The following is a 19,680-nucleotide window of genomic DNA, read 5'->3' as shown; positions in this document are numbered from 1 at the left end:
GGAGAGAGACTGTTAAAAAATTGTCTCCATAAATATGCTGGATCTGTCCAGCTTCTCCAACCTTTTCCGTTTTTATCACAGATTTCCAGCATCTGCAGTAGTTTGCTTTTTTTAAATGCTTCTACCAGTTTGTTAGAATCCATATCGGTGATGATTACAAGTGCTAGAAGTTGCACTTTAAAAATGGCTAAATTTTCAGTCTGGTTGCAGGCAATTTATGCATTGTTGGGGCTCTTAACTGTGCTTTCATTAACACTGCATTTGTTTGGACATTACCTTTTCTCTTAAAACAGGGGTGCAGCTGGCCCATGGAGGCTGGGCAATAATGTGAGCTTTAAAGCACTAATTGTGGCAGGGATGTAGAAAATAGGTACCGTCACCCTGACTGCTTGGGCATGAGGACTTTAATTATAAGGAGCTGGGATTTTCTGCCCGGGAGGATCTCCACATTATAGACAATAGACATTAGACAATAAGTGCAGGAGTAGGCCATTTGGCCCTTCAAGCCAGCACCACCATTCATTATGATCATGGTTGATCATCCACAATCAGCCACCCTCCAATCCGCAGGAACTGATCCTGAATCTACAGAACATTGGAAAATAATTACCAATGCATCCACATCTCCTTGAGTACCCTGGGATGTAAGCCATCAGGTCCCGGGGACTTATCAGCCTTCAGACCTAACAGTCTATCCAACACCATTTCCATTTCCATTAATGGACATGTCTGCACTGGATGCCATTTTTTGTTGTTTATTATTAATTTCCAACGGTAAAACATTCAGTGGTGTAGCTCGGGTAACTTGCCCGTTAAAGCTGCTAAACCAGGGGTTTACAGCGAGGGTCACCTGATTGAACCTGTTCCAAGAAGAAAACTATTCAATAGCCTTTAATTGCTAGTGATTTGCAAGTGTGTTATTCTCAAAATCAATTCAGAGAGACTCCTTATTTCATTTCATGGGATCTTTTTCCTGCAGCCTAACAAATCTGTGAAAATTCTGGGAGAGTTGGCAGTGGTTCCTAATGTTCTGCGTGTTTCTAAACTTTAGTAAATTATTTAAAACTCTTAATAGATTATCATTTCACGTTTAGAAATGTAGAAACAAAGCAACAAGGAGCAGGAGTAGGTCTTTCAGCCCTTTGAGCCTGCTCTCCAATTCCACTTTATCACAAACGATCCCCTGCTCAATGTCATTCTACCGTTTTCTCTTCATACCCCTTGATACCTTTAGTATCTAAAAAGGTATCTGTTTCTTTCTTGAATATATTCAGTGACTTGGCCACTACAGCCTTCTGTAATATGGAATTCTACAGGTTCACTACTCTTCAAGTGAAAAATTTTTTCTTCATCTCAGTCCTAAATGGTCTACCTAATTCCGAGAATATATTCCTTGGTTTTAGACTCCCGAACCCGTGGAAAGTCTCCTCCGTGTAACTTGACTGTCCAGCTGTGTTAGAATTTTATATGTTTCATTCATTCACTTTCAACCTTTCAAACTCTACTGTATACAGGGCTGATCCAAACAATGTTTTCTCATAAGACAATCCTGTCAACCCCACTATTAGCAACTGAGCTCCCTCTATGACAGATATATCCATTCTTAGGTAAGGAGAACCAAATCCAGACGCAATATTCCAGGTGTGGTCTCACTAATGCCCTGTATAACTTCAATAAGATGCAGCTGAGGTATGCTGATGTAACATGAAAAACATGAACTCAAAAAAACTGCCTGGAGTCCAGGTTAGCTTGTACAAACAAGTAGTTCATCAAAACAATGAAATGAAACACAGGCACGTTGTAACAGTTTGATTCTTCTTACAGACTATGTTAATTATAATGTTTTAACATGAATATGTAGCAAAATCCCATCAGTTCTTTTCAACTGTGGTGATTTTTTTTCAGCAGCAGGTCACTTATTTCAAGTTTTTGGGAGCACAGAGATTTTAAGTTAGCATTTTCATCCTTGCAAAAAATACGTTAAGGATCAGCCAGGGATGAGAATGACAAATTACTTACCCACATGAGTTATTTTCTGTCTTATTTTCCACTACTACCAATACCTATCAAGCATCTTTGTTTAATACAAAGATTTAGACATTTACATTTAGATTAGATTTAAACATTTAGACCTGGTGACTGGATTTAAACTGAAAAAAAATCAATGCAGAGTCAGGTCTGAATTGCCTCTATACATCAATGCTCCCTGCTTATGCACTCAATTGGCTGACTCTGTCAGCCGGTAACTCAGTCTGAAAGTACATGCAGACTGTTTTTTCTGATAAGCCCAGCCCTTGGTGAAAGTAATATTGACTAATTGTATTTGTGTCTTTCAAACTGTACTAAGAAAGTCCAAATAAAGACCTACACTCCTTGGAGTTTAGAAGAATGAGAGATGATCTATTGAAATGTGTGAGAATCTGATGGGGCTTGACAAGTTAAATACTGAGAAACTGATTCCTCTCACAGGGCCATCTAGAACTAGGGGACGCAGCTTAAAAATAAACCTCCATTTAAGAAAGAGATAGGAAAGAATTTCTTCTCTGTCAAAGGGCTGTGAGTCTTTGGAGTTCTTTTCCACAGAAAAGCAGGAGGCTGGGTCATTGAATTGATTCAAGGCTGTGCTAGACATAGTTTTGATGTATGGAGTGGCCAAGCTTTAAGGGGCAAGTAGGAAAACAGTTAAGGCCACCATCAGATTGATCAGGATCTTATTGAATAGTGAAGCTGGCATGATGGGTCAAATGATCTTTTTTATAGGAACAAAAACAGAACTTGCTGGAAAAGCTCAATAGGTCTGGCAGCATCTGTGAAGAAAAACTCAGTTAACATTTTGGGTCCAGTGACCCTGTTCTGAGGAAGGATCACCGGACCCAAAACGTTAACTCTGATTTTTTTTTCTTCACTGATGCTACCAAACCTGCTGAGCTTTTCCAGCAACTTCTGTTTTTGTTCCTGATTTACAGCATCCGCAGTTCTTTCGGTTTTGATCTATTTTGTAGGCAGTTTTTAACTTAATGTAATGCAGATATCACCTTTCACAGAAGGTAGATATGGAATTGGGGGTAGAGTGATTTTCTAGGCTAATTTATTTTATCTCCAAATGGATCAGAGTGAATTCTGAAAAGTGGGTTGAAGAATAGATGTTTATTACATAAAAAGATTTGCACTTAAATAATATGTTTGGCACCTTCAGGATGACCCAGAAACACTTGACAACCAAGAAATGCAACTGGATAATTTGAAGAAGCTGGAGCTGTTCCCCTTTAGAAAGGAAAAGTTTGAGAAGAGATTTGATAGAGGCAAATCATATGAGTCACTATAAATGGAGAGAAAGAAACTGGATGAAAGGCTGTGAATCAGAAGACACGGGTTTAAAATGACTGGCAGAAGAAGCAAAGGAGATGAGTAGAATTTTTTTTATGCAACAAGTAGGCCGAACTACTCCTGCTAAGATAACAAAGTGTGGAGCTGGATGAACACAGCAGGCCAAGCAGCATCTCAGGAGCACAAAAGCTGACGTTTCGGGCCGAGACCCTTCATCAGCCTAATCCTGCTCCTAGTTCTTACGTTATAAAATGAGAGTCTGGAGGAGGCAGGTTCAATACATATTTCAACAGGGAATTGGATAAGAACTTTGGAGGGAAAATAATTGCTGGGCTAGTGAGATATGGCTGAGAAGTAAAGCAAACTAAATTGCATTTGAACAGAACCTGCAGGAACTCCATGGATTTGATGGTCTCCATTCATTCTGTAACATTACTACAATTCTACATTGGGTTTTATTTGTGAGAGTCAGATGGGATGGACTTTCTGTATTCATCATTGCTAGTGGATGGATCCTCTCTATGCCTTCTTGGTAGTTGTGGAAGGCTGTTGAGAAAGTATACCCATTACTGGGGAAACACAGTAATAGATTGTAATTACAATGAAGGGCATAGCCACCTTTATGTGAAAAAGTGCACAGAGTGATGATACGTGCTTGCAGAGGGAATAGTGCCTGAGGAGCCTTGCGGCTGTTTTATTTTCAATAATTTGAAGCACCTGTAAATAATTAAGAAACTAAATAAGCCATGCCAGACTAGAAATGATTTTGGTTTGATTTCTGATCCATGCATTCAACGACCTCACCCAATAACAGTAGCGAAGCAGAGGAAGGCGACAAAAAGAACTGGAGAGAGTTTATTCTTCAATCTACTATCAATGATGCCTGCAGTTGTACATGTGTGGATAATGGATGCGACTAGGGTGGATTATTCTAGTAGAAGGTGATGCCTCCTAAAGTTGAACAGGTGTCCTGCAGTTTTTTACATTATCTTTCTCTTTTTCTCTCTCATTTTCTCCGTTTATTTCTTTCTCTTTCTAAGATGGCCGCATATGACCTTTGGACACATGGCTTTCAACTGAGGTAGCTATGCAATAGTGTTGTTCTTTTGCAAAGGTCTTTATTTTTGTGTTGCTGCTTTAAGACTCCAGTGTAAGCAAGGACCACAATGACGCCATTTAACAGCCACTATGAGTCTAAGAAGCAGTATGTCAGATTACGGAAGTGTAGTAAGTTGCAGTCTAATGGCAATTAATCAAGTTTATTAAACAAACCTGTTCAAACTTTTCAAATGATGACTCTTATGGTATAGTGGTAGTGCCCCTGCCCCTGAACTGAGAGACATGGGTTTAAGTCCGACTTGCTGCAGAGGTGTGTAGTAACATCTCCGAGCAGGTTGATTATGAAAATTGGCTAACTTAAAAAATAACCTACACTCCTTACCACTCCACTATGGCAATTCTGTATGAAAGATTATAACACCTAGTTCTTTCTCCAAGTTTATGTGTTATTTCCATCAATGTAATAGATTTGGAATTAGAGCCATTGCTGTTTGGATGGATGGTTAATAGATTAAGCATGATCCCAACACCTTTTGGAATCTGCTTCCATCATTAGTTCAAATAAATATATCGGAAAATCCAAAGTGAACTCTATTTTCTCTCATAAGCCACAACGTTACATTGTTATTGCAGGCCAGGAAATCTAAAACTAATCAGGCATTACTGAAATGCTGTAACGTAAAAAATTATGGCTCACATTGCATTGAAACCAAGTGCTATTTTCAAACATTAATTTATATTGTACAAATGTAGGCCCCAGGCCAAAAAAAGTTTCATTTATATTGCAATGAAAAAATTAGAACTAGAATTAGAATTAATTTTATTGTCACATGTACTCAAATGAGTACAGTGCAACTTATATACGTGGTGCATATGGTGCCATCTTAGATCGAAAGGACCCTAGGTACAGTTTCTTCAGTTACAGTTCTTGGAAAAACAGAGAATTAAAGTGTTTTTGGAATAAATTATAAAACGGAGAAAAAAAAAGTTGAGAGCAATGTGCTGTGCCAGGCTGAGAGAGTGTCACACTGGGCCATGAAATCGTCTTGCTGGGCCGAGAGACAACCACACTGGGCTGAGAGACCATCACACTGGACTGAGAGACCATCACACTGGGCTGAGAGGCCACCACACTGGGCTGAGAGACCATCACACTGGACTGAGAGACCATCACACTGGGCTGAGAGGCCACCACACTGGGCTGAGAGACCATCACACTGGGCTGAGAGACCATCACACTGGGCTGAGAGACCGTCACACTGGGCTGAGAGACCATCACACTGGGCTGAGAGACCGTCACACTGGCCTGAGAGACCATCACACTGGGCTGAGAGACCATCACACTGGCCTGAGAGACCATCACACTGGGCTGAGAGACCATCACACTGGGCTGAGAGACCATCACACTGGGCTGAGAGACCATCACACTGGCCTGAGAGACCATCACACTGGGCTGAGAGACCATCACACTGGGCTGAGAGACCATCACACTGGGCTGAGAGACCATCACACTGGCCTGAGAGACCATCACACTGGCCTGACAGACCATCACACTGGGCTGAGAGACCATCACACTGGCCTGAGAGACCATCACACTGGCCTGAGAGACCATCACACTGGGCTGAGAGACCATCACACTGGGCTGAGAGACCATCACACTGGGCTGAGAGACCGTCACACTGGGCTGAGAGACCATCACACTGGGCTGAGAGACCGTCACACTGGCCTGAGAGACCATCACACTGGGCTGAGAGACCGTCACACTGGGCTGAGAGACCGTCACACTGGGCTGAGAGACCATCACACTGGCCTGAGAGACCATCACACTGGGCTGAGAGACCATCACACTGGGCTGAGAGACCATCACACTGGCCTGAGAGACCATCACACTGGCCTGAGAGACCATCACACTGGGCTGAGAGACCATCACACTGGGCTGAGAGACCATCACACTGGGCTGAGAGACCATCACACTGGGCTGAGAGACCGTCACACTGGGCTGAGAGACCATCACACTGGGCTGAGAGACCGTCACACTGGGCTGAGAGACCATCACACTGGGCTGAGAGACCATCACACTGGACCGAGAGACCATCACACTGGGCTGAGAGACCTGTACTGTGCTGAGAGACCACCACACTGGGCTGAGAGACCGTCACACTGGCCTGAGAGACCATCACACTGGCCTGAGAGACCATCACACTGGGCTGAGAGACCACCACACTGGCCTGAGAGACCGTCACACTGGGCTGAGAGACCGTCACACTGGCCTGAGAGACCATCACACTGGCCTGAGAGACCATCACACTGGCCTGAGAGACCGTCACACTGGGCTGAGAGACCATCACACTGGCCTGAGAGACCATCACACTGGGCTGAGAGACCATCACACTGGCCTGAGAGACCTGTACTGTGCTGAGAGACCATCACACTGGGCTGAGAGACCATCACACTGGGCTGAGAGACCATCACACTGGCCTGAGAGACCATCACACTGGCCTGAGAGACCGTCACACTGGGCTGAGAGACCGTCACACTGGCCTGAGAGACCGTCACACTGGCCTGAGAGACCATCACACTGGCCTGAGAGACCATCACACTGGCCTGAGAGACCGTCACACTGGCCTGAGAGACCATCACACTGGACTGAGAGACCATCACACTGGCCTGAGAGACCGTCACACTGGCCTGAGAGACCATCACACTGGCCTGAGAGACCGTCACACTGGGCTGAGAGACCGTCACACTGGGCTGAGAGACCGTCACTCTGGGCTGAGAGACCATCACACTGGCCTGAGAGACCATCACACTGGCCTGAGAGACCGTCACACTGGCCTGAGAGACCATCACACTGGCCTGAGAGACCGTCACACTGGCCTGAGAGACCATCACACTGGCCTGAGAGACCGTCACACTGGCCTGAGAGACCATCACACTGGGCTGAGAGACCATCACACTGGGCTGAGAGACCATCACACTGGCCTGAGAGACCATCACACTGGCCTGAGAGACCATCACACTGGACTGAGAGACCGTCACACTGGCCTGAGAGACCATCACACTGGGCTGAGAGACCGTCACACTGGGCTGAGAGACCATCACACTGGCCTGAGAGACCATCACACTGGCCTGAGAGACCGTCACACTGGCCTGAGAGACCATCACACTGGGCTGAGAGACCATCACACTGGGCTGAGAGACCATCACACTGGCCTGAGAGACCATCACACTGGCCTGAGAGACCATCACACTGGACTGAGAGACCGTCACACTGGCCTGAGAGACCATCACACTGGGCTGAGAGACCGTCACACTGGGCTGAGAGACCATCACACTGGGCTGAGAGACCGTCACACTGGGCTGAGAGACCGTCACACTGGCCTGAGAGACCATCACACTGGCCTGAGAGACCGTCACACTGGGCTGAGAGACCGTCACACTGGCCTGAGAGACCGTCACACTGGCCTGAGAGACCATCACACTGGCCTGAGAGACCATCACACTGGGCTGAGAGACCATCACACTGGGCTGAGAGACCGTCACTCTGGGCTGAGAGACCATCACACTGGCCTGAGAGACCATCACACTGGCCTGAGAGACCGTCACACTGGCCTGAGAGACCATCACACTGGCCTGAGAGACCATCACACTGGCCTGAGAGACCGTCACTCTGGGCTGAGAGACCATCACACTGGCCTGAGAGACCATCACACTGGCCTGAGAGACCATCACACTGGCCTGAGAGACCGTCACACTGGGCTGAGAGACCATCACACTGGCCTGAGAGACCATCACACTGGCCTGAGAGACCATCACACTGGACTGAGAGACCGTCACACTGGCCTGAGAGACCATCACACTGGGCTGAGAGACCGTCACACTGGGCTGAGAGACCATCACACTGGGCTGAGAGACCGTCACACTGGGCTGAGAGACCGTCACACTGGCCTGAGAGACCGTCACACTGGCCTGAGAGACCGTCACACTGGGCTGAGAGACCGTCACACTGGGCTGAGAGACCATCACACTGGGCTGAGAGACCGTCACACTGGCCTGAGAGACCATCACACTGGGCTGAGAGACCGTCACACTGGCCTGAGAGACCATCACACTGGCCTGAGAGACCATCACACTGGGCTGAGAGACCATCACACTGGGCTGAGAGACCGTCACACTGGGCTGAGAGACCGTCACTCTGGGCTGAGAGACCATCACACTGGCCTGAGAGACCATCACACTGGCCTGAGAGACCGTCACACTGGCCTGAGAGACCAACACACTGGCCTGAGAGACCATCACACTGGCCTGAGAGACCATCACACTGGGCTGAGAGACCGTCACTCTGGGCTGAGAGACCATCACACTGGGCTGAGAGACCATCACACTGGCCTGAGAGACCGTCACACTGGGCTGAGAGACCGTCACACTGGCCTGAGAGACCGTCACACTGGCCTGAGAGACCATCACACTGGCCTGAGAGACCATCACACTGGCCTGAGAGACCGTCACACTGGCCTGAGAGACCATCACACTGGCCTGAGAGACCATCACACTGGCCTGAGAGACCATCACACTGGGCTGAGAGACCATCACACTGGCCTGAGAGACCGTCACACTGGGCTGAGAGACCGTCACACTGGCCTGAGAGACCATCACACTGGGCTGAGAGACCATCACACTGGACTGAGAGACCATCACACTGGGCTGAGAGACCATCACACTGGACTGAGAGACCATCACACTGGCCTGAGAGACCATCACACTGGGCTGAGAGACCGTCACACTGGCCTGAGAGACCATCACACTGGGCTGAGAGACCATCACACTGGGCTGAGAGACCATCACACTGGCCTGAGAGACCATCACACTGGGCTGAGAGACCGTCACACTGGACTGAGAGACCATCACACTGGGCTGAGAGACCATCACACTGGGCTGAGAGACCATCACACTGGACTGAGAGACCATCACACTGGGCTGAGAGACCATCACACTGGGCTGAGAGACCATCACACTGGCCTGAGAGACCGTCACACTGGCCTGAGAGACCGTCACACTGGACTGAGAGACCATCACACTGGGCTGAGAGACCATCACACTGGCCTGAGAGACCATCACACTGGGCTGAGAGACCATCACACTGGCCTGAGAGACCGTCACACTGGCCTGAGAGACCATCACACTGGACTGAGAGACCGTCACACTGGCCTGAGAGACCATCACACTGGGCTGAGAGACCATCACACTGGGCTGAGAGACCGTCACACTGGCCTGAGAGACCATCACACTGGCCTGAGAGACCGTCACACTGGGCTGAGAGACCATCACACTGGCCTGAGAGACCGTCACACTGGCCTGAGAGACCGTCACACTGGCCTGAGAGACCATCACACTGGCCTGAGAGACCATCACACTGGGCTGAGAGACCGTCACACTGGCCTGAGAGACCGTCACACTGGCCTGAGAGACCATCACACTGGGCTGAGAGACCATCACACTGGCCTGAGAGACCGTCACACTGGCCTGAGAGACCATCACACTGGCCTGAGAGACCGTCACACTGGGCTGAGAGACCATCACACTGGCCTGAGAGACCGTCACACTGGCCTGAGAGACCGTCACACTGGCCTGAGAGACCGTCACACTGGCCTGAGAGACCATCACACTGGGCTGAGAGACCGTCACACTGGCCTGAGAGACCATCACACTGGCCTGAGAGACCATCACACTGGCCTGAGAGACCACCAAATGGGTCGAGAGACCGTCACACTGGGCTGAGAGACCATCACACTGGCCTGAGAGACCATCACACTGGGCTGAGAGACCGTCACACTGGGCTGAGAGACCATCACACTGGCCTGAGAGACCATCACACTGGCCTGAGAGACCATCACACTGGCCTGAGAGACCGTCACACTGGGCTGAGAGACCATCACACTGGCCTGAGAGACCGTCACACTGGCCTGAGAGACCGTCACACTGGCCTGAGAGACCGTCACACTGGCCTGAGAGACCATCACACTGGGCTGAGAGACCGTCACACTGGCCTGAGAGACCGTCACACTGGCCTGAGAGACCATCACACTGGGCTGAGAGACCATCACACTGGCCTGAGAGACCGTCACACTGGCCTGAGAGACCATCACACTGGCCTGAGAGACCGTCACACTGGGCTGAGAGACCATCACACTGGCCTGAGAGACCATCACACTGGGCTGAGAGACCGTCACACTGGCCTGAGAGACCATCACACTGGCCTGAGAGACCGTCACACTGGGCTGAGAGACCGTCACACTGGGCTGAGAGACCGTCACACTGGCCTGAGAGACCGTCACACTGGCCTGAGAGACCATCACACTGGCCTGAGAGACCGTCACACTGGCCTGAGAGACCATCACACTGGCCTGAGAGACCGTCACACTGGGCTGAATGACCATCACACTGGGCTGAGAGACCGTCACACTGGGCTGAGAGACCGTCACACTGGCCTGAGAGACCGTCACACTGGCCTGAGAGACCATCACACTGGCCTGAGAGACCATCACACTGGCCTGAGAGACCGTCACACTGGCCTGAGAGACCATCACACTGGGCTGAGAGACCGTCACACTGGGCTGAGAGACCATCACACTGGGCTGAGAGACCATCACACTGGCCTGAGAGACCGTCACACTGGCCTGAGAGACCATCACACTGGGCTGAGAGGCCATCACACTGGCCTGAGAGACCATCACACTGGGCTGAGAGACCATCACACTGGCCTGAGAGACCATCACACTGGCCTGAGAGACCATCACACTGGCCTGAGAGACCGTCACACTGGGCTGAGAGACCATCACACTGGCCTGAGAGACCATCACACTGGGCTGAGAGACCTGTACTGTGCTGAGAGACCACCACACTGGGCTGAGAGACCGTCACACTGGCCTGAGAGACCATCACACTGGCCTGAGAGACCATCACACTGGGCTGAGAGACCACCACACTGGCCTGAGAGACCGTCACACTGGGCTGAGAGACCGTCACACTGGCCTGAGAGACCATCACACTGGCCTGAGAGACCATCACACTGGCCTGAGAGACCGTCACACTGGGCTGAGAGACCATCACACTGGCCTGAGAGACCATCACACTGGGCTGAGAGACCATCACACTGGCCTGAGAGACCTGTACTGTGCTGAGAGACCGTCACTCTGGGCTGAGAGACCATCACACTGGCCTGAGAGACCGTCACACTGGCCTGAGAGACCGTCACACTGGCCTGAGAGACCATCACACTGGCCTGAGAGACCGTCACACTGGCCTGAGAGACCATCACACTGGCCTGAGAGACCGTCACACTGGCCTGAGAGACCATCACACTGGCCTGAGAGACCATCACACTGGGCTGAGAGACCATCACACTGGCCTGAGAGACCATCACACTGGCCTGAGAGACCATCACACTGGACTGAGAGACCGTCACACTGGCCTGAGAGACCGTCACACTGGGCTGAGAGACCGTCACACTGGGCTGAGAGACCATCACACTGGGCTGAGAGACCGTCACACTGGGCTGAGAGACCGTCACACTGGCCTGAGAGACCATCACACTGGCCTGAGAGACCGTCACACTGGGCTGAGAGACCGTCACACTGGCCTGAGAGACCATCACACTGGCCTGAGAGACCATCACACTGGGCTGAGAGACCGTCACACTGGGCTGAGAGACCGTCACTCTGGGCTGAGAGACCATCACACTGGCCTGAGAGACCATCACACTGGCCTGAGAGACCGTCACACTGGCCTGAGAGACCATCACACTGGCCTGAGAGACCATCACACTGGCCTGAGAGACCGTCACTCTGGGCTGAGAGACCATCACACTGGCCTGAGAGACCATCACACTGGCCTGAGAGACCATCACACTGGCCTGAGAGACCGTCACACTGGGCTGAGAGACCATCACACTGGCCTGAGAGACCATCACACTGGCCTGAGAGACCATCACACTGGACTGAGAGACCGTCACACTGGCCTGAGAGACCATCACACTGGGCTGAGAGACCGTCACACTGGGCTGAGAGACCATCACACTGGGCTGAGAGACCGTCACACTGGGCTGAGAGACCGTCACACTGGCCTGAGAGACCATCACACTGGCCTGAGAGACCGTCACACTGGGCTGAGAGCCCGTCACACTGGGCTGAGAGACCATCACACTGGCCTGAGAGACCGTCACACTGGCCTGAGAGACCATCACACTGGGCTGAGAGACCGTCACACTGGCCTGAGAGACCATCACACTGGCCTGAGAGACCATCACACTGGGCTGAGAGACCATCACACTGGCCTGAGAGACCATCACACTGGCCTGAGAGACCATCACACTGGCCTGAGAGACCATCACACTGGCCTGAGAGACCATCACACTGGGCTGAGAGACCGTCACTCTGGGCTGAGAGACCATCACACTGGGCTGAGAGACCATCACACTGGCCTGAGAGACCGTCACACTGGGCTGAGAGACCGTCACACTGGCCTGAGAGACCATCACACTGGCCTGAGAGACCATCACACTGGCCTGAGAGACCGTCACACTGGCCTGAGAGACCATCACACTGGCCTGAGAGACCATCACACTGGGCTGAGAGACCATCACACTGGCCTGAGAGACCGTCACACTGGGCTGAGAGACCGTCACACTGGCCTGAGAGACCATCACACTGGGCTGAGAGACCATCACACTGGACTGAGAGACCATCACACTGGGCTGAGAGACCATCACACTGGGCTGAGAGACCATCACACTGGACTGAGAGACCATCACACTGGCCTGAGAGACCATCACACTGGGCTGAGAGACCGTCACACTGGCCTGAGAGACCATGACACTGGGCTGAGAGACCATCACACTGGGCTGAGAGACCATCACACTGGCCTGAGAGACCATCACACTGGGCTGAGAGACCGTCACACTGGACTGAGAGACCATCACACTGGGCTGAGAGACCATCACACTGGGCTGAGAGACCATCACACTGGGCTGAGAGACCATCACACTGGACTGAGAGACCATCACACTGGGCTGAGAGACCATCACACTGGGCTGAGAGACCATCACACTGGCCTGAGAGACCGTCACACTGGCCTGAGAGACCGTCACACTGGACTGAGAGACCATCACACTGGGCTGAGAGACCATCACACTGGCCTGAGAGACCATCACACTGAGCTGAGAGACCATCACACTGGCCTGAGAGACCGTCACACTGGCCTGAGAGACCATCACACTGGACTGAGAGACCGTCACACTGGCCTGAGAGACCATCACACTGGGCTGAGAGACCATCACACTGGCCTGAGAGACCATCACACTGGCCTGAGAGACCATCACACTGGCCTGAGAGACCGTCACACTGGGCTGAGAGACCATCACACTGGCCTGAGAGACCGTCACACTGGCCTGAGAGACCGTCACACTGGCCTGAGAGACCGTCACACTGGCCTGAGAGACCATCACACTGGCCTGAGAGACCATCACACTGGGCTGAGAGACCGTCACACTGGCCTGAGAGACCGTCACACTGGCCTGAGAGACCATCACACTGGGCTGAGAGACCATCACACTGGCCTGAGAGACCGTCACACTGGCCTGAGAGACCATCACACTGGCCTGAGAGACCGTCACACTGGGCTGAGAGACCATCACACTGGCCTGAGAGACCGTCACACTGGCCTGAGAGACCGTCACACTGGCCTGAGAGACCGTCACACTGGCCTGAGAGACCATCACACTGGCCTGAGAGACCATCACACTGGGCTGAGAGACCGTCACACTGGCCTGAGAGACCGTCACACTGGCCTGAGAGACCATCACACTGGGCTGAGAGACCATCACACTGGCCTGAGAGACCATCACACTGGCCTGAGAGACCATCACACTGGCCTGAGAGACCATCACACTGGCCTGAGAGACCACCAAATGGGTCGAGAGACCGTCACACTGGGCTGAGAGACCATCACGCTGGCCTGAGAGACCATCACACTGGGCTGAGAGACCGTCACACTGGGCTGAGAGACCATCACACTGGCCTGAGAGACCATCACACTGGCCTGAGAGACCGTCACACTGGGCTGAGAGACCATCACACTGGCCTGAGAGACCGTCACACTGGCCTGAGAGACCGTCACACTGGCCTGAGAGACCGTCACACTGGCCTGAGAGACCATCACACTGGCCTGAGAGACCATCACACTGGGCTGAGAGACCGTCACACTGGCCTGAGAGACCGTCACACTGGCCTGAGAGACCATCACACTGGGCTGAGAGACCATCACACTGGCCTGAGAGACCGTCACACTGGCCTGAGAGACCATCACACTGGCCTGAGAGACCGTCACACTGGGCTGAGAGACCATCACACTGGCCTGAGAGACCATCACACTGGGCTGAGAGACCGTCACACTGGCCTGAGAGACCATCACACTGGCCTGAGAGACCATCACACTGGGCTGAGAGACCGTCACACTGGGCTGAGAGACCGTCACACTGGCCTGAGAGACCGTCACACTGGCCTGAGAGACCATCACACTGGCCTGAGAGACCGTCACACTGGCCTGAGAGACCATCACACTGGCCTGAGAGACCGTCACACTGGGCTGAGAGACCGTCACACTGGGCTGAGAGACCGTCACACTGGCCTGAGAGACCATCACACTGGCCTGAGAGACCATCACACTGGGCTGAGAGACCGTCACACTGGGCTGAGAGACCATCACACTGGGCTGAGAGACCATCACACTGGCCTGAGAGACCGTCACACTGGCCTGAGAGACCATCACACTGGGCTGAGAGACCATCACACTGGCCTGAGAGACCATCACACTGGGCTGAGAGACCATCACACTGGCCTGAGAGACCATCACACTGGCCTGAGAGACCATCACACTGGCCTGAGAGACCGTCACACTGGGCTGAGAGACCATCACACTGGCCTGAGAGACCGTCACACTGGGCTGAGAGACCGTCACTCTGGCCTGAGAGACCATCACACTGGCCTGAGAGACCGTCACACTGGCCTGAGAGACCATCACACTGGGCTGAGAGACCGTCACACTGGCCTGAGAGACCGTCACACTGGCCTGAGAGACCGTCACACTGGGCTGAGAGACCATCACACTGGCCTGAGAGACCATCACACTGGGCTGAGAGACCGTCACACTGGCCTGAGAGACCATCACACTGGGCTGAGAGACCATCACACTGGGCTGAGAGACCGTCACACTGGCCTGAGAGACCGTCACACTGGGCTGAGAGACCATCACACTGGCCTGAGAGACCATCACACTGGGCTGAGAGACCGTCACACTGGCCTGAGAGACCGTCACACTGGGCTGAGAGACCGTCACACTGGACTGAGAGACCGTCACACTGGGCTGAGAGACCGTCACACTGGCCTGAGAGACCATCACACTGGCCCGAGAGACCGTCACACTGGCCTGAGAGACCGTCACACTGGGCTGAGAGACCATCACACTGGCCTGAGAGACCATCACACTGGGCTGAGAGACCGTCACACTGGCCTGAGAGACCATCACACTGGACTGAGAGACCGTCACACTGGACTGAGAGACCGTCACACTGGGCTGAGAGACCGTCACACTGGCCTGAGAGACCATCACACTGGCCTGAGAGACCGTCACACTGGCCTGAGAGACCGTCACACTGGGCTGAGAGACCATCACACTGGCCTGAGAGACCATCACACTGGCCTGAGAGACCGTCACACTGGCCTGAGAGACCGTCACACTGGCCTGAGAGACCATCACACTGGGCTGAGAGACCATCACACTGGCCTGAGAGACCATCACACTGGGCTGAGAGACCGTCACACTGGCCTGAGAGACCATCACACTGGGCTGAGAGACCGTCACACTGGCCTGAGAGACCATCACACTGGACTGAGAGACCGTCACACTGGACTGAGAGACCGTCACACTGGCCTGAGAGACCATCACACTGGCCTGAGAGACCATCACACTGGCCTGAGAGACCGTCACACTGGGCTGAGAGACCATCACACTGGCCTGAGAGACCGTCACACTGGCCTGAGAGACCATCACACTGGCCTGAGAGACCATCACACTGGCCTGAGAGACCATCACACTGGCCTGAGAGACCATCACACTGGGCTGAGAGACCGCCACACTGGCCTGAGAGACCATCTCACTGGCCTGAGAGACCGTCACACTGGCCTGAGAGACCGTCACACTGGGCTGAGAGACCGTCACACTGGCCTGAGAGACCATCACACTGGGCTGAGAGACCGTCACACTGGCCTGAGAGACCATCTCACTGGCCTGAGAGACCGTCACACTGGGCTGAGAGACCGTCACACTGGCCTGAGAGACCGTCACACTGGGCTGAGAGACCATCACACTGGCCTGAGAGACCATCACACTGGCCTGAGAGACCGTCACACTGGCCTGAGAGACCATCACACTGGCCTGAGAGACCGTCACACTGGGCTGAGAGACCATCACACTGGCCTGAGAGACCATCACACTGGCCTGAGAGACCATCACACTGGCCTGAGAGACCGTCACACTGGGCTGAGAGACCGTCACACTGGCCTGAGAGACCGTCACACTGGGCTGAGAGACCGTCACACTGGCCTGAGAGACCATCACACTGGGCTGAGAGACCATCACACTGGGCTGAGAGACCGTCACACTGGCCTGAGAGACCATCACACTGGCCTGAGAGACCGTCACACTGGGCTGAGAGACCGTCACACTGGCCTGAGAGACCATCACACTGGCCTGAGAGACCGTCACACTGGCCTGAGAGACCATCACACTGGCCTGAGAGACCGTCACACTGGGCTGAGAGACCATCACACTGGGCTGAGAGACCGTCACACTGGGCTGAGAGACCGCCAAATGGGTCGAGCAACCACAACAACTGGGCCCAGAGACCACCACAACAACTGGGCCCAGAGACCACCACAACCGGGCCCAGAGACCACCACAACTGGGCCCAGAGACCACCACAACCGGGCCCAGAGACCACCACAACCGGGCCCAGAGACCACCACAACCGGGCCCAGAGACCACCACAACCGGGCCCAGAGACCACCACAACTGGGCCCAGAGACCACCACAACCGGGCCCAGAGACCACCACAACCGGGCCCAGAGACCACCACAACCGGGCCCAGAGACCACCACAGTGGGCCAAATGACCATCGCACCGGATTGGAAGACTTCCCCACCAGGCCGAGAAACCACCTCAACTGGACCGAGTGACCGCCACAACCTAGCCAAGAGACCACCACACCAGGCCGAGCGACCACCGCGCTGGGCTGAGAGATCACTACACTGGGCCGAGAGAGTGAGCCACACTGGGCCGAGAAAGAGTCATACTGGGCTGGGATGATGCCTCGCTGTGCTGGGAGATCACCATGCCAGGCTGAGAGGACACTGTTGGATCCCAGCTGAGGCCAGGAGTTCCAAGGCTGGGAATTCCGAAGTTTGGAGCTCTGAGGCTATGAGGTTGGAGGCTGTGAGTTCCGAGGCCAAGAGGCCAGGCACCACAAGGTCAGAGGCTGGGAAGCTGAGAAGAGAGAAGGGGAAATAAAAAACGAAAGAGGGAGAAAAACAGAAAAGGAATGAACCGAGTGGATGAGGTCCAGCTGAAGTATTCTACGCCACTGCCATCTTGATTGACAAAGTTCAATTTTAAGCTCAATGTTTGGCTGATTAAGAAGTATTTATATGACACAGAAAATTTAGAAATTGAAATTGGATGGGGAATTCCTTTTTTAGATAATTGTTTGTAAGGTGATTTCTAGGGTCAAGGAGCACTGTCAGTATGATACAAGCTGAGTCGTGCCCTATGTGTCAGCCTATATAGTATATTCCACAACATTTGGGTTCCTTTTGAGACACTTTTATGAGCAACACTTATCATTTACTTTGTTATAACATCTCAGACTTACATTTTTTTCCCCTTATTCATTCATGGAATGAGGGCATTGCTGGCTAGCCAGCATTTATTGCCCATCCATAATTACTCAGAGGGCAGTCAGAATCAACCACATTGTTGTGGGCCTGGAGTCACGTATAGACCAGGCCAGGTAAAGACGGCAGTTTCCTTCCCTTAAGGACATTAGTGAACCAGATGGGTTTTCCCAACAATTGGCAATAGATTCACGGCCATCATTCGGCTCTTAATTCCAGCTATTTATTGAATTCAAATTCTACCATCTGCCACAACAGGATTTGAACCCAGGTCCCCAGAAAATTATCTGGGTCTCTGGATTAACAGCCCAGTGATAATGCGTCTAGACCATCACCTCCCCATAGTCTGGATTCTATGCTTACTGATGTTACTGTACATCATATAAACATAACTGACTTGACTGAACAACACTACACTCCACTGTCCTGCACCTGCCATGTGACCAACTATCTCATCTGCCTTATTACAAAGACGGAAACTAATTCAGAGTGTTACAGCTGTCTAGATGGATGAGTAATATCCTCTCTTCCAACTCCTGAGTTTGATTGAATGAAATTTGATTTAAAAACGTGAGCTTTTTCTGCTCAATATCTACTTAAGCATCCTAAGAGCTATGAAGAGCAAGCCAGATGGATATCCTTGAGTTAATCCAAATTGAGGATGAGTTAGTTTATTGATGTTCGCTGAAGTATAAAACAAAACTATCCTGAATCCACAACACACACACACCTCACACTCATTCATACAAGCAAAAAGAATAAGATAAGAGAGGAGGTAGAACTGAAAAGAAAGACATTTGCAGTTCAATGCAGGTATGAAATGTTGTAAGGGTCTAGGCCCGAAACGTCAGCTTTTGTGCTCCTGAGATGCTGCTTGGCCTGCTGTGTTCATCCAGCCTCACACTTTGTTATCATGAAATGTTCTAATGCTGGTTCTTCTGCAAGTTGTTCAGCAGCAGAATTCCATGCTTTTTTAAAAAATCTCAGCTCTCAGTTTTTTTTTCTTCGGGATGACCATTGTTTTCTGAATAATGACCACTTCCGCGAGAAAGAGAAAAGTCCTTCCTTTTGATGTTATTGGACAGTTGTGACTATTGTCCATTTTACTGGTTTCTTTCTGTAGCAAAAGCTGTGAGCTTACAGCATAGCTTCTCACAGGAGGGGAGTGTCAAGGCGTCAAACCCAGCTGTTGGCACAGGTTAGGGATTTTTTCAAAGAATCTTGATGTTCCATTGTCATAGTTCCCCTTCTATCCTTTGACATAGATGGTAGGGATGGAGGGTGTACATTC

Source organism: Stegostoma tigrinum, chromosome 33, assembly GCF_030684315.1.
Source record: "Stegostoma tigrinum isolate sSteTig4 chromosome 33, sSteTig4.hap1, whole genome shotgun sequence".
In the NCBI taxonomy this organism is placed as follows: Eukaryota; Metazoa; Chordata; class Chondrichthyes; order Orectolobiformes; family Stegostomatidae; genus Stegostoma; species Stegostoma tigrinum.
This window is presented reverse-complemented; position numbering follows the sequence as displayed.